This window comes from Stenella coeruleoalba (genome assembly GCF_951394435.1).
Source record: "Stenella coeruleoalba genome assembly, chromosome: 7".
Classification (NCBI taxonomy): domain Eukaryota; kingdom Metazoa; phylum Chordata; class Mammalia; order Artiodactyla; family Delphinidae; genus Stenella; species Stenella coeruleoalba.
The window spans coordinates 58,632,519-58,645,831 of NC_137153.1; the positions used below are offsets into that span (position 1 = coordinate 58,632,519).

Here is a 13,313-nt window from a genome sequence, read left to right on the forward strand (position 1 = left end):
TCTCCCCAGAACCAGCACACAACTTGGAGCAGCTAATCAGAATACTGTATTCCTCTGGTCACCGTAACTGGTTCTGTGGGTGGGTATGTGACTCAGTTTGGTCCACTTAGCGTGAATGCCAGGACCTTTGCCAGAACCACTGGGAGAAAATAACTCTTTGAGCTGAAGTTGCTGTGAGAGAAAATAGGGTGATCCTGGAAGTACTGGCAGCCATTTTTTTCAATAAAAGAGACTTTGCCAGAAAACATTGTTGTCTCTCTCTCTCTCTCTCTCTCTCTCACACACACACACACACACACACACACACACACACACACATATACACACAAACAAAAAACAGAGCTGAATCATGGAACGAGCAATACTAAGTCCTTGATATCTAGCCTAAGCCTCTGTATTCAGCATGCCCAGTGCTCACTCTAGTCTTGGACTTTTAATTTATGTAGGTTAATAAATTTCGTATTTTGCTTAATAAATTTCCGATTTTACTTAAGCCAGCCTCATTTGTGCGTGTTTTTTTTTAAAAAGTCACTTTCAAGTAAACGTATACAGAGATAATAACTTTGAAAAATAAATGAAAACTACAGACGTTTTTTTGTCTCTACTTAACTAGAACTTTTGGTGTTTGCTGGTCCATCTATTTTAGGAGATCTTACATGTGTTAGGGCAAATCACTAGGTTTGAGCAGTGAGAAATGAGATGTCCTGTATTAGTCAGGATAGAGCAGCTAGGCTCTGCTGTGATAATAACTTCAAAAATGCCCTAAGTCTGAGTTGCTCACACTATGTGTCCATTGCAACATTCTGTGGGGCTCTGCTCTGTGGTCACTTAGATGGACACGGGCTGATGGAGCCTCCACCACCTTGTAGAAGCACCATCTGGAACATACGGCTTCCTTGGTCATCAAATGGGAGAAGAAAGCACATCAAAATCTCATACCTAGGGGCTTCCCTGGTGGCACAGTAGTTAAGAATCTGCCTGCCAATGCAGGGGACACGGGTTCAATCGCTGGTCTGCGAAGATCCCACATGCCGCGGAGCAACTAAGCCCATGCGCCACAACTACTGAGCCTGTACTCTAGAGTCCGCGAGCCACAACTACTGAGCCTGTGTGCCACAACTACTGAAGCCCACGTGCCTAGAGCCTGTGCTCCTCAACAAGAGAAGCCACTGCAATGAGAAGTCCATGCACCACAACGAAGAATAGCTCCCGCTGGATGCAACTAGAGAAAGCCCGTGCACGGCAACAAAGACCCAACACGGCCAAAAATAAATAAATAAATAAAAAATAATTTTAAAAATCTCATACCTAATCTTCTATATTTAGAGTCCATCTGTTAGAACTAGTCACATGGCCCCATTATTTGGAAAGTGGCTAGGAAGCAGTCTTCCACGTACCTCAAAGGAGAAAAAGCCAGGATATAGTGTGTTCTAATAATGTCTAACACATGACCAAGTTTATATTTTTAGATCATGTAACTCTGATAAGAATTATAATAATAACAGGTAAAATGTATTAAGCATTTCTATATACTAGACATTTTATATACATCATGGTATGTACTCCTTACAGCATCTTTATGACTTATAACTGCCTCCATTTCCTATATGAGGAAATTGAGGTTTAGTTTAATTAAGTCACTTGCTGGCAGTCACAAATCAAGGGAGCTGAGGTTCTGCTGGAACCCATGTTAGAACCTGGCCGCTTACACTGTGCCCTAGTGCCTCCCTGATGTGAAGGATCCATTGATGAGCCAAGGGATTGGACTCAGTGAGATCAGCTGAAAATTCAATTAAGAAATGATGAGATGCTGCTACTCAGAACCTGGGTGGATGGAGAGAAGAGGCATTACCATGGTGAAATGATAAGACTTGATGATAGATTAACTGTGGGAATGTGGGGCAGCAACGAGTCAACAGTGACTGAGTTTTCAAGCAGTTTGACTGGGAGGGGTTCCACATGCTATGAGAAATGTGGGTGGGGATGTCAGGCTGGCAGGCAAAACACAGATTTGCAGCTGAGGTGGAGATGCTGATTTGGGAATCCCACACTTAGATGATGGTTTACCTGGGTGGTGAATAAGATCATCCAGGGTGAAAACGGCATGGAATGAGAAAAGGGTCAAGACAGCTTGTGGGGTGGGGTCAGGGGAAGTAAAGGGTCCTAGAGTTTCCAAGGAGGAAAGAGAATGAAGAGTAAGGAATAATAAGGAGCAAAGTGCATCTATCATTGAGTCTCAGACCTCTGTCTCCATGACAACAAGGACTTCACCAATAACAAATACCCTTTTATGAGACAGTGTTCATCTCTGTTGGTTAGAGCATGTCCTAACTAGGATTTTTCCATTAGACATAATTTTTTCCCCTAACCTGGGTATTAATAAGCTCTGGTGTTCAGTTTTAATCTCTTGGATTTTAAGAATGGGTATTCAACTGAAAGGATTTGAAACCAGTGAATCTAAAACATAAGAGAAAAAGAATGTGACATCTTTAACATCACAGGTAAGACAAAGGTGGGAGATCAATACTACAAAGCTACAGTAATCAAGACAGTATGGTACTAGCACAAAAACAATATAAATCAATGGAACAGGATAGAAAGTCCAGAGATAAATTCACACATCTACTGTCAACTAATCTATGACAAAGGAGGCAAGAATATACAATGGAGAAAAGACAGCCTCTTCAATAAGTGGTGCTGGGAAAACTGGACAGCTACATGTAAAAGAATGAAATTAGAACACTCCCTAACACCATATACAAAAACAAATTCAAAATGGATTAAAGACCTAAATGTAAGGCTGGATACTATAAAACTCTTAGAGGAAGCCATAGAGAGAACACTCTTTGACATAAACCACAGCAAGATCTTTTTTGATCCACCTCCTAGAGTAATGAAAATAAAAACAAAAATAAACAAATGGGACCTAATTAAACTTAAAAGCTTTTGCACAGCAAAGGATACCATTAACAAAAAGACAACCCACAGGATGGGAGAAAATATTTGCAAACAAGGCAACTGACAAGGGATTAATCTCCAAAATATACAAACATCTCATGCACCTCAAAATCCAAAAAACAAATAACCCAATCAAAAAATGTGCAGAAGATCTAAATAAACATTACTCCAAAGAATACATACAGATGGCTTAATTTTGTACCCCCAAATGCTCTTTTGCTTAAAGAGGGCTCCCCAGTCTTTACAAGTTTCAGGTGCACCAGACATGGATCTGCTGTGTATGTGCCGTTTTTATTACCAGTCATTATTGAGTAAATTGTCCCAATCCAAGACCCTTATCTTAGCCATCTTTACATCTACAGATCCAGCATGCTGCCTTACTCATACTAAACTACAATAAATGTTTGCTGAATGAATAAATGTGGAGGAGCAAATTATGAATTAAGAAAAACTCAGAGTTTGGGAGAGGCAGTATGGTCGTGGGTCCTAAGATGCATGACAGGATGTTCATGATCACATGAACAGCTCTGTGATGGGGAAGAGTGATCAGAAGAGCAAAAATTTCTGGGGTTTTCAATTTTGTCTGGGGAAGCTAGACTTGGTAGATATGGCAGTTTTCATTTTTTAAAAAATGTCTAGGGCTTCCCTGGTGGCGCAGTGGTTGAGAGTCCGCCTGCCGATGCAGGGGACACGGGTTCGTGCCCCGGTCCGGGAAGATCCCTCATGTCGCGCAGCGGCTGGGCCCGTGAGCCATGGCCGCTGAGCCTGCGCGTCTGGAGCCTGTGCTCCGCAACGGGAGAGGCCACAACAGTGAGAGGCCCGCGTACCACAAAAAAAAAAAAAAAAAAAAAAAAAGATTCATATGACCCTCCCTCTGCTGGCTGCAAAATGCACTAAAAATTCATAGAAAGGAGGCTACAGTAGAGCGTCTCTCTGGTATAAAGTTTTATATTCTTCCATTCAAGATCAGGTGAGAGATACTTGCTGTAATAATTTTATGTGATAAGAGCCTTGCTCAAGTTTTCTGTTTAAGGAAGCAGGACAAAGGTCAGGTGTTTTTAGTTCTATTTTATACTACAGGAATCTGAAAGCTGGGGTCTATCCATTTTATGGGGTACAAAAAGCAGGTAAAATTTCACTAAAACCTGTTTTCTGCTTTTATAAAATCCTCCAGTTTTAGTTTATATAACTGATCATCACGATTCTTGTCTTCTAATTTTGTTTTGTTTTTATGTAGAATTTTTAAATGACCAGGAAGCTAAAGTGAGAACCACTGGGAAACATTAAGTTTGACTCGACTGTAGGTTGAACTCATTTCAGGTCTAGGTATTACCTGAGTTAGAAACAAAACTTTGTCGAAGACAACAGAATGAAAGAAGAGTAGAAAAAAATTAGCCTAAATATATATTCTTCATTGCTTCATCAACTTTTCACTATTCATAGTTAATTAACTAATAAATAAGTGTCTCTAAGTGAATCCTTGCTGGCTCTGGAGTGAAAAGCAGCCCGTCGATTTAGAGTCTGGATATTCAAAAAGTGCATGATAATGTTATTTTTATTTTATTTTAGGTGAAGAAAAAGGGAATGAAGAAAATCATAGAGGGTGGAAGTTTAGGAAAGTAGGAGGAGAAAAGATCAATCCTCTCCTCTTCTCTGCCCTGAGAAAAACAAGATTTCTAGAGCCTAAATGGAGAAAACACTATTATTACCAAATTCTGAGAGTGGTGTGGTCTTCTTCCAGATCTTTCTGGATCTAATATATGGTGGCACTGAGGCACCACGGCTCAGTAGAGAGAGTGCAGTGGCCAAGGACTCTGGCACTATGCTTCATTTCCTGTCTCATCACTAGCTGAGTGATTTGGAGCATATTACCTCTTAAATTTGTTAGCATTCACCTCTAAACAACAGAAAATCCTAAACTAACAGTGGTTTAAACAAGATAGAGATTTATTTATTTATTTTTAACATAAAGGAAATTCAGACATAGGCAGTAGAGAGCTGATATGGTGGCTACATGGTCATCAAGGACCTAGTTTCTCTCTATTTTGCTAGATCAACATTCTGATTGTGTATCCTCATAGAACAAGAGAGTCACTTGAATTCCAGCCATTACATCTACATCCCAGCAAATTGAAAGAATAAAAAGGCAAAGGTGAAGGCCAACTAATCTTTTAAGTAAGTTTCAAGGAGTAGCCATACAATGCTTATGTTTACATGTCATTGGCTCTTTTTTAAGGTTGTCACAGTTGGAAAAAAAAGAGTCTGAGAAATGTAAATCTCTGTTTTGGTTACTTGTGTCCAGCTAAAAATTGGATTTTCTATTGCTGAGGAAGAAGAGAAGAATGGATATAGGGGTGGTAACCTCATCCTCTACCATACACTTTTAAGCTTCAGTTTCCTTTTCTGTATAGTGAGAATCAAAACAGTAACCACCATGTAAGGTTTTATATAGAGAATGGATAAACAACAAGGTCCTACTGTATAGCACAGAGAACTATATTCGATATCATATGATAAACCATATGGAAAAAAAATTAAAGAATGTATATATATATATATATATATGTATAACTGAATCACTTTGCTGTACAGCAATTAACACAACATTGTGAATCACTATACTTCCATAAAAAAATACTGAAAACAGTATCTACCAGATAAGATAAATCAGATAATATAAGTAAAGTGCCTGGTACATTGTGCATGCTCAACACATGTTATTATTTAATCTGTTGTAATTCTGCTCTTTGTTAAAGCTGTCAAATTGAGACCAAATTGTTATCTAGGAGGATAATTCCATATATGTATGTATATATGTATCAGTCAGGATTCTTAGCTGCAGGCAACAGAAACCATTTCTTGCTTCTTTTCTTTTTCATTTTTTGGCCACGCTGCGTGGCATGCAGGATCTTAGTTCCCCGACCAGGGATCGAACCCACGCACCTTAGAGTGAGCACGGAGTCTTAACCACTGGACCACCAGGGAAGTACCCCAACAGAAACCATTTTTTGCTAACTGAGGCAGAAAAGGAATTAATTAAAAGGATATCTTGCTTGTTTTCCAGAGGGCTCATAGAACCAACTTAGAGACGTCACAACCAGAAATAATGTCCATTATCATGCCACAATGTGGGTCCCACTGTACAGACTCTGCAGTTCATGTTGCCAGTGCTAGTGACATTACTGGACACCGACCACCTTCACTAGGACTGTTCCTCTAGCTGCTTTTGGAAATGGCTTGTAGCAGTTTCCACTGTCACTACCCACATTGATATGGATTCTGCAGGATACCTGCTGGTTCACGTACAAGCCTTGAATTCAGCACCTGAGTTGGGCTCCTGTGATCGGTGGACCCTAGGTCATAACTTGCATTCTAGCTACAAAGGAGGCTGTGGAAGAAAGTCTGGCATTTTCAGCTTTTCAAGAGGGAGGTAAACTTTGCCTTAGGTGGGAGTTCTCTCACCACAGTGTTTTAGATGCTGGGTGGCTAAAAACAATGACAGATCATTTCTAAACAGCAGAACTTCTTTACAGAACTGAGAATAAATTTTTGTGTGTGCTCTGTAGTTTGTCATTCAGAGAAGTGGGTGGTGGTGAGAAAAGGACATTTATTAAGCACTTAGCTAGCTGTTTAGTATTTTGTTATGAATGAGAAATCATCCCTGTCTTCTAGAGCTCAGAGTCTAGCAGCTGAGGCAAAACTTACATAGGCGATTTAAAAAATTCTTTTGTATTATAGTTTCAAATGGTAAAAAATAGCTATATAGTCTATCTTCATTATTTGTGGATTCAGTATTTTGAATTCACCAACTAGCTAAAATTTATTTGTAACCCCCAAGTCAATACTTGTGGCACTTTCAAGGTCTTTCCTATGCTCCCTTGAACCAGCATTACTATTGTGCTGGTTCACTTACTAATGAATTAAATAGATTTTTAGTGTGTGCTCATGATATGTATTAGAGTCATGTTTTAGCTTTTTGACATTCTAAAATTATAATTTATAGAACTTTAACATTTTATGTTCTAAATTATAATGTACAAAGCAGTGGAAAATGAGTCATCCAATGCTCACGTTCCCAACTGAGGTTAAATGAGGCAATACTCTGCTTTCTCATTTCACTGTCATGCTGAAAACCAATGTCCTTTTTGTAGTCTATTTAGTGCCATTTCTTTTTTTTTTTTGCATTTTTGTGCTTCTTGTTGTTTGTTGGTAAATCTGTTGCTTAAACTGGCCCTCAAGCACAGTGCTCATGTGTCTAAGTGTATAGATAAGCTTTGCTCAGGCTAAGTTATAGTGCTGTTGTCTGTGAATTCAATGTTAGTGAGTCAACAATATATATTATATAAATGTCTTTAAACAGAAACACACATAAAACAAGGGTACGTACACTGATCAGCTGACAAAAATGTTGTGACCAGAAGCTTGCAGGAAACTAACCCTGTATTTCTCCTATTAGCAAGGGCTCAGTATTTGCTAATTCAGTATTTGCGGCAACTTTATACAACATTATTACCATTAACAATGAGAATAAACTGCATTATTTTCCCCCTAATTTTTTTTTTTTTTTTTTCGCGGTACGCGGGCCTCTCACTGCTGTGGCCTCTCCCATTGCGGAGCACAGGCTCCGGACGCGCAGGCTCAGAGGCCATAGCTCACGGGCCCAGCCGCTCCGCGGCACGTGGGATCCTCCCGGACCAGAGCACGAACCCTGCCGCCTGCATCGGCAGGCGGACTCTCAACCACTGCGCCACCAGGTAAGCCCTTCCCCCTAATTTTAAAAGTGATGCAAGTCCACTGTAAAGTAATGTAAACAGTAAAGGAATGTATTTAGAAGAAAGTGAAAAACACTCTACCCATCTCTCAGAGAAAAACGTTGTTGAATCCAGGTCTGTTTTTCCTGATGCGCAGCAAGCCAAACGCTGAGATGCCGACGTTTGCCGCCGAGAAAGGGTTTATTCTCCAGGCAACCAGGCGACGAGATAGGAGCACAATTCTCAGATCCATCTCTCCTAAGGCAAGGGGCTCGGGATATTTTTAGGATAGAGAAGCAGGGCTCTCTGAGGCGTGGGGAGCCTGCGGTAAAGTGATTGGAAATAAAAAGTTCCGGTAATTGTCGTTCTGCGCAGGCGTAGCAGCTACAGGCTTCCTCACTGGACCCGTGATCAGAAAATGGTGGGTTCGCACTTTCTGAGGGTGACGGTTTTGGCACTCAGATGTCAAAAGGTCACTGGTATACACCTAGTTGGAGGGTCGGTGGTCCTAAGCATTCTTAACTGGCTTGAGCTTGAACTGGACACAGCTGACTCGAAATTCCTAAGAAAAAAAAAAACTCAGGCAAACACCTTATAGTCTAGGCTACATGCTGCTTGGCGGACATTAAAGTTTTTGTAGCAACAGTTAAAGCAAGCGTGATCAGTGAAGGCAGGTTCCAGATTTAATGGGTCTAACTGATGATTACCCTTGGTTTCAAAACCACTAACGTTAACTATCTTGGTAAAAATTACTTCAAATATTTCCTTCTTTTTCATATACATGTACACATTCATATAAATGGAATGATATGATCGTGGTTCTAAAATTTCTTCATTCAACATTTGAATTATCATTTTAGAATTTTCGGAAAGCTAAAAACATGACTCTAATACAAACATACTGTGAGCACATGTTTAAAAAGTATTTAATTCATTAATAATGAAACCAGTAGGATCCTAACATTGGTTCAAAGGAGCATAGGAGAAACATATGTATCTATAGTCATTGAAAGAAAGAATATAAAATGAGGTTGATAAGTGGATGCAAAACTGGTTAATGTAATTCAGGGCAATAAAACTTTGGGGAAAACTTTTCTGCTGGACAGAAATTGTTTGCAGTTATCAGTCATTTACAAGCAGATATCTAACTGGGACCAGCCATTAGTAAATTGGGTCAAAGAAAAATTACAGAGAGCCTTGTGCTCTTTAGGCAGGATTATGAAACATTGCTCTAGTAAGTAAAATATTAAATAAGAAAAATTATAACGCATTAAATATCGACCCTAAGCTCCCTAAATTTCCTAAAATATAATCAAAACACTGTTAAACTGTTGGGTAGGATAAAAAATGCTCCGTGTCACCAAACAACTCGTATGGTTATAAACAATATTTGTTTTGCAGGCGGTCGTGTCTCTGCATCAGCACCATCTTTGAGGCAGAAACCTGGTGCTGACACTCAGTACACTTTTCAAAACCATTTAGGTGAGATTCTAATATTCTACCAATTGTTTTTGGACTATAACATAAGAGTTTTCCTGAAGAGTATTTCGGGAATGTTAATATAATTTTTTCTTATGTAAATGTTGGCTGAAAAACGTCTTGAGAAGTATATATTCTAGGACCTTTGGGTATTTAAAACGAAGAGGCAGTCTACCAGAAAAACGGCAGAGACATTTTTTGCAGCGTATCTCTTTAGTGTATTCTGAAAATTCTTCTGTCCACTCCTGTGTTCGCCAACAGACAGTTTCTCTCCCTGGAGGCAAACAGTATTATCTGTTTGAAGACCCAAAGGCATAAAAATAAAACAAAGTGTGCCAAGGACCCTCACCTTCACCCTTACAGGCAAGGTAGGCACTAGGCCATCTGTTGTAGCACATGCAAAGAGAGTGAGTTCCCGAACCTGCTTTGTGACCTTGGATTATTATCCACTTCAAGGTGATGCGAGAGAACGCTAAGAATTCTTGAGAGGTCATTGGAATAAAAAGAGTCAAGCTGATTCTAGGAGAGAGAACGGTGGTGTCCTCTGCAAGTTCTCCTTCTACTCCACTCTGGGGGGAAGAGGAGAGTGGGGTGGGGGCTGTTCCTTCCCTTCTATTCAAGCAAAGGAGCTTTCAGTAAAACCACTCAGAAAACTTGATAGGCATCCACCAGAGCTTTAGGGCAGAGGGATTGGTGTCTGCCTATGCTGGGGGAGGTGTATGTAAAGCCTGGCTGGGGACTTAGCCGGAAAGAAGGGCTTCCTTAGAGGCAAGCTGCACGTCCTCTGATGTCCGGGACAAGTGTGTGTTTCTTGTACACCATTAGATGAGATGCTCACAGATAGAGCTGACTGTATGTTGTCTTTCACAGGATCTTCAGACATTCTCCGGGAACACATGGTGGGAGTGAAGGGTCCCCCCCTTGCCAAAGAAGCATTTTTCTCTGGGAAGCACTGGGGACGAGGGAGGCTAAAATCCATACCTGCAGAAATCTCCAAACAACCCTCAAAAGTCCTTTGTGACAGGAGGAATCAACGTTTGTCATCTGTCCCACGAAGAGGGCACCAGTAGCAGTCAAGTGAGAGCTCTTGTGCCCTTTATCTCTGTCATTCCAGCCTTGGAGAGTCACCACATTTAAAATTTTTATTTATTTTTATTTTGACTTGAAACGTATTTGACATAAAACACTGTGTAAATTTAAGGTGTACAACAGGTTAATTTGATATATTTATATATTGCAATATGATTGCCATTGTAGCAATTGATAATTAGCACCTTTATCATGTTACATAATTGTCACTCCTTTTTAGTGGTTGGAATAATTCATTAGTTCTAGTCTCTTAGCAAGTCTGATGATTATAATATAGTATGACTGTCAGTATTCATTATACTGTGCATTAGATCTCTGGGACCTACTACTCATTACAGGTATATACCCTCCAACATCTCTGTCCTATGAGGATCCCAAAATTGTAGCTAGTGATGGAGCTAAGGAGGAAGAGTGAGAAAGAGGAAAGAAAGAGTCTGTCTTCTCTTTTCCCTCTACAGAAGCTTGAAATGGGGTGGGGGAATTTTTAATTGAATGATGTTTGGGTTTTTATGATTTTTAGGCTGGGCTAGACTCTAGAATATCCCCGAGTGATGTCAAAAACTATGGTACCTACCTAAGATTCTACCCAGGATCAGAAAATAGCATGACCAGAAGGGACAGTGGGAAAGAGAATTAAATTGCTTCCTGGTCATATCTTCTTATTTCCTGCTTGTTTGATATATCAGTCAGGGCTATGCATCAGCACACCCCACTCTGCTGGCCGGTGCCACATTCAGCAGGCAGGAGACGCGGACACTGGGTGAAGCCTACTGCTCTTTCTTTCTCTATTTGAGGGGCAGGCATCCAAATTCTTGGTTTCCCACCAGGAAATAGGTCTGGGACTGGTATTGGAGGGGACTCAGAATAGAAGAGAACAAAGCTCTAGAACCTGAAGAAAGTGAGAAGAACAAGAGAGGCCGGTTAGTTGAAACCAGTGTCAGTAAGGGAAGCTTCAATTTCTGAAGTTCCTTCTTGTTGGCATTGGTACCTCTGCCTGTCCTGGTTGGACACCAGGACACATTTATGGGTCCTTTCTACCTGTCTCTGGATCCATTAGGCAGCCGGCAGCTGGCATCCGGCATCTGGTGTCTGGGAGGCAACGCAGTGCAGCAGAAAGAGCTCTCTACCCATTCCTATAGTACTCGTTGCAGTGCAAATTGGCACAGTCTTTCTGGAGGGCAAATTAGCCAGATCTGGCAAAATCCTTGCAGTGTTAGGAATAGATTCAACTTCAAATAACTCAAGACCCAAAATAACTGTGATTTTTAACAAGATGGAAGTTTATTTCTCTCTCATGTAAAATTCCAAGTGTATGTGATCCAGAGTTGGTACTTGCCGGATCTCCAAGAAGCATTCAGGTTTCTTCCAGCTCAATCATGAACCAAGATGAGAGAATCCATGTTCTAGACAGCAGGATGGAGTGTATCCAATGAAGGATGTGTCCAATGAAGACAAAGGGCAAAGGTCGCAGAATACCTGTGTCTAAGGAAGGGTCCTGGGAGCTGCCACATAAGAGTTTTGCTCAGACCTCATTGAGGAGACCTCAATCCCATGGCACACCCAGCTGCAAGGGACACTGGAAAAGGCAGTCGATTCCAGATGAGGAAGTATCTGGCTAAAAATTTTGGAAGAAGTGTGAAAGGATATTGGAGAACAATGAATACTGCTTTGTGCCTTGTTTATTTCACTTAATAATATATGTTGGAGATGATTCAATATCAGCCCTTAAAGGGGTTCCTCATTTTTATGTATTTTATTTTTTAAGGCTGAAGAATACTCCATTATTTGGAAGTATCACAAGGTATTTAGGCAATTCTCTGCTGATGGATAGTTAGATAGATGTCAAGCTTCTATTATTACAGGTATTGCCACAGTGAGTAACCTTGTGCGTTAGCGGTTTTACATGTATGTGAGTATATCTATAGGATAAATTTCCAGCTGTGGGGTTTTAAACTCTGGATCGTCATTGCCAAACTTTTCAAGGAAGACATGCTAATTTTCCTATTCCCACCTACAGTGCTTGCAAGGAGATTACTTAAATAGCTACGAAGCAGCTACAAAGATAACTTTGGAATCAAATACACCAGAGTTTGAGCTGGATTCTTTTAGATCCTCTGAACAGTATTGACTGATTATTTTTTAAATCAGTGAATTTGGATAAACACAAACAATAAACACTCTTTCCCCTAGTGTGAGTGGCTGCTGAGATTTCAGCTCAGTTCCTTTAACCTTATCTGGGCTGCTTGGAGTTGGCCTCACAGGTGTATGGGTCAGGGGTCAGCCAGAGATTTGGACAGCAGTTTATAGTCCCAGGAGTTAAACCCTATCCCCAATTCCCTTTCCTGGATATCTCCTTTCAACTTCCAGCTGCTGTGTTTGCCCTGAGCTCTGTCCTCAGGTTCTTTGAACCAATTAAATCACAGAGGCTCTCCTCAGGCTAATGCCATAAAAAACAAGTAAGCCACAGAGTAAGTTCTTTCTCGAGTATGAGACCCCAGCAGCCTTCAGAATCTACCTTTTCTGGGTCTCTCTTCAGTGCCCTCAGGTAGATTTTTTGTGGTTGAAGGTTTTTACCTGCAGGAGGTACTTCTCTGGACTTGTGCCGGCATTCTTCACAGTTTGACATTTATGATTTTTATAGATCCCTTCTGCATGAAATGCAGATTTTGAGTTCACCGAGTGTCTATGTCTCCAAAGGCTTTGGAATTGTCTGATAATGACAAAATAAACAGCCGGCAGTGTCGGGGGTGGGTTGTGGGGTGTGGGTGAGTGGTAGGTGGGCTCACCAGTTTCTCGGGTATGTTTGTTGTACTGAGGCAGATTTGGGGGTATTTAAGGCTTTCCTAGCCTCTCCAAAAAACAGCCTCCAGGCCACAGTTATATCCTTTATAAAGGATATAAACAGAAAAGGGCCTTAACATGTGGTTGATCCCCACTCAGTAATGACTGTGGGCAGGTCCTCTAACATCTCAGAGCCTCAGTTTTCTCATCTGTTGAGATGTAGGCCCTGCCCACCACACGGTGAAGGTGCTTAGG

The 13,313-nt window shown here is 40.7% G+C and overlaps 1 protein-coding gene and 1 long non-coding RNA gene across 3 annotated transcripts in view; one reads left to right on the plus strand and one right to left on the minus strand.

Annotated features, from left to right (window-relative positions):
- Positions 1–8,075, minus strand: part of SNAPC3 (small nuclear RNA activating complex polypeptide 3) — a 116,830-nt gene extending 108,755 nt beyond the window's left edge. For both annotated transcript variants that reach the window (XM_079927385.1, XM_079927384.1), the window contains exon 1: positions 7,812–8,075. The gene's annotated coding sequence lies outside the window, so the exon portion shown is untranslated. The remainder of the gene's footprint in view (positions 1–7,811) is intronic.
- LOC307189367 lies at positions 6,802–12,656 on the plus strand. The gene is made up of 3 exons (XR_013829169.1): positions 6,802–7,712; positions 9,111–9,191; positions 10,059–12,656. It is a non-coding gene; the product is annotated as an uncharacterized lncRNA (long non-coding RNA).
- Positions 12,657–13,313: the final 657 nt, after the last annotated feature.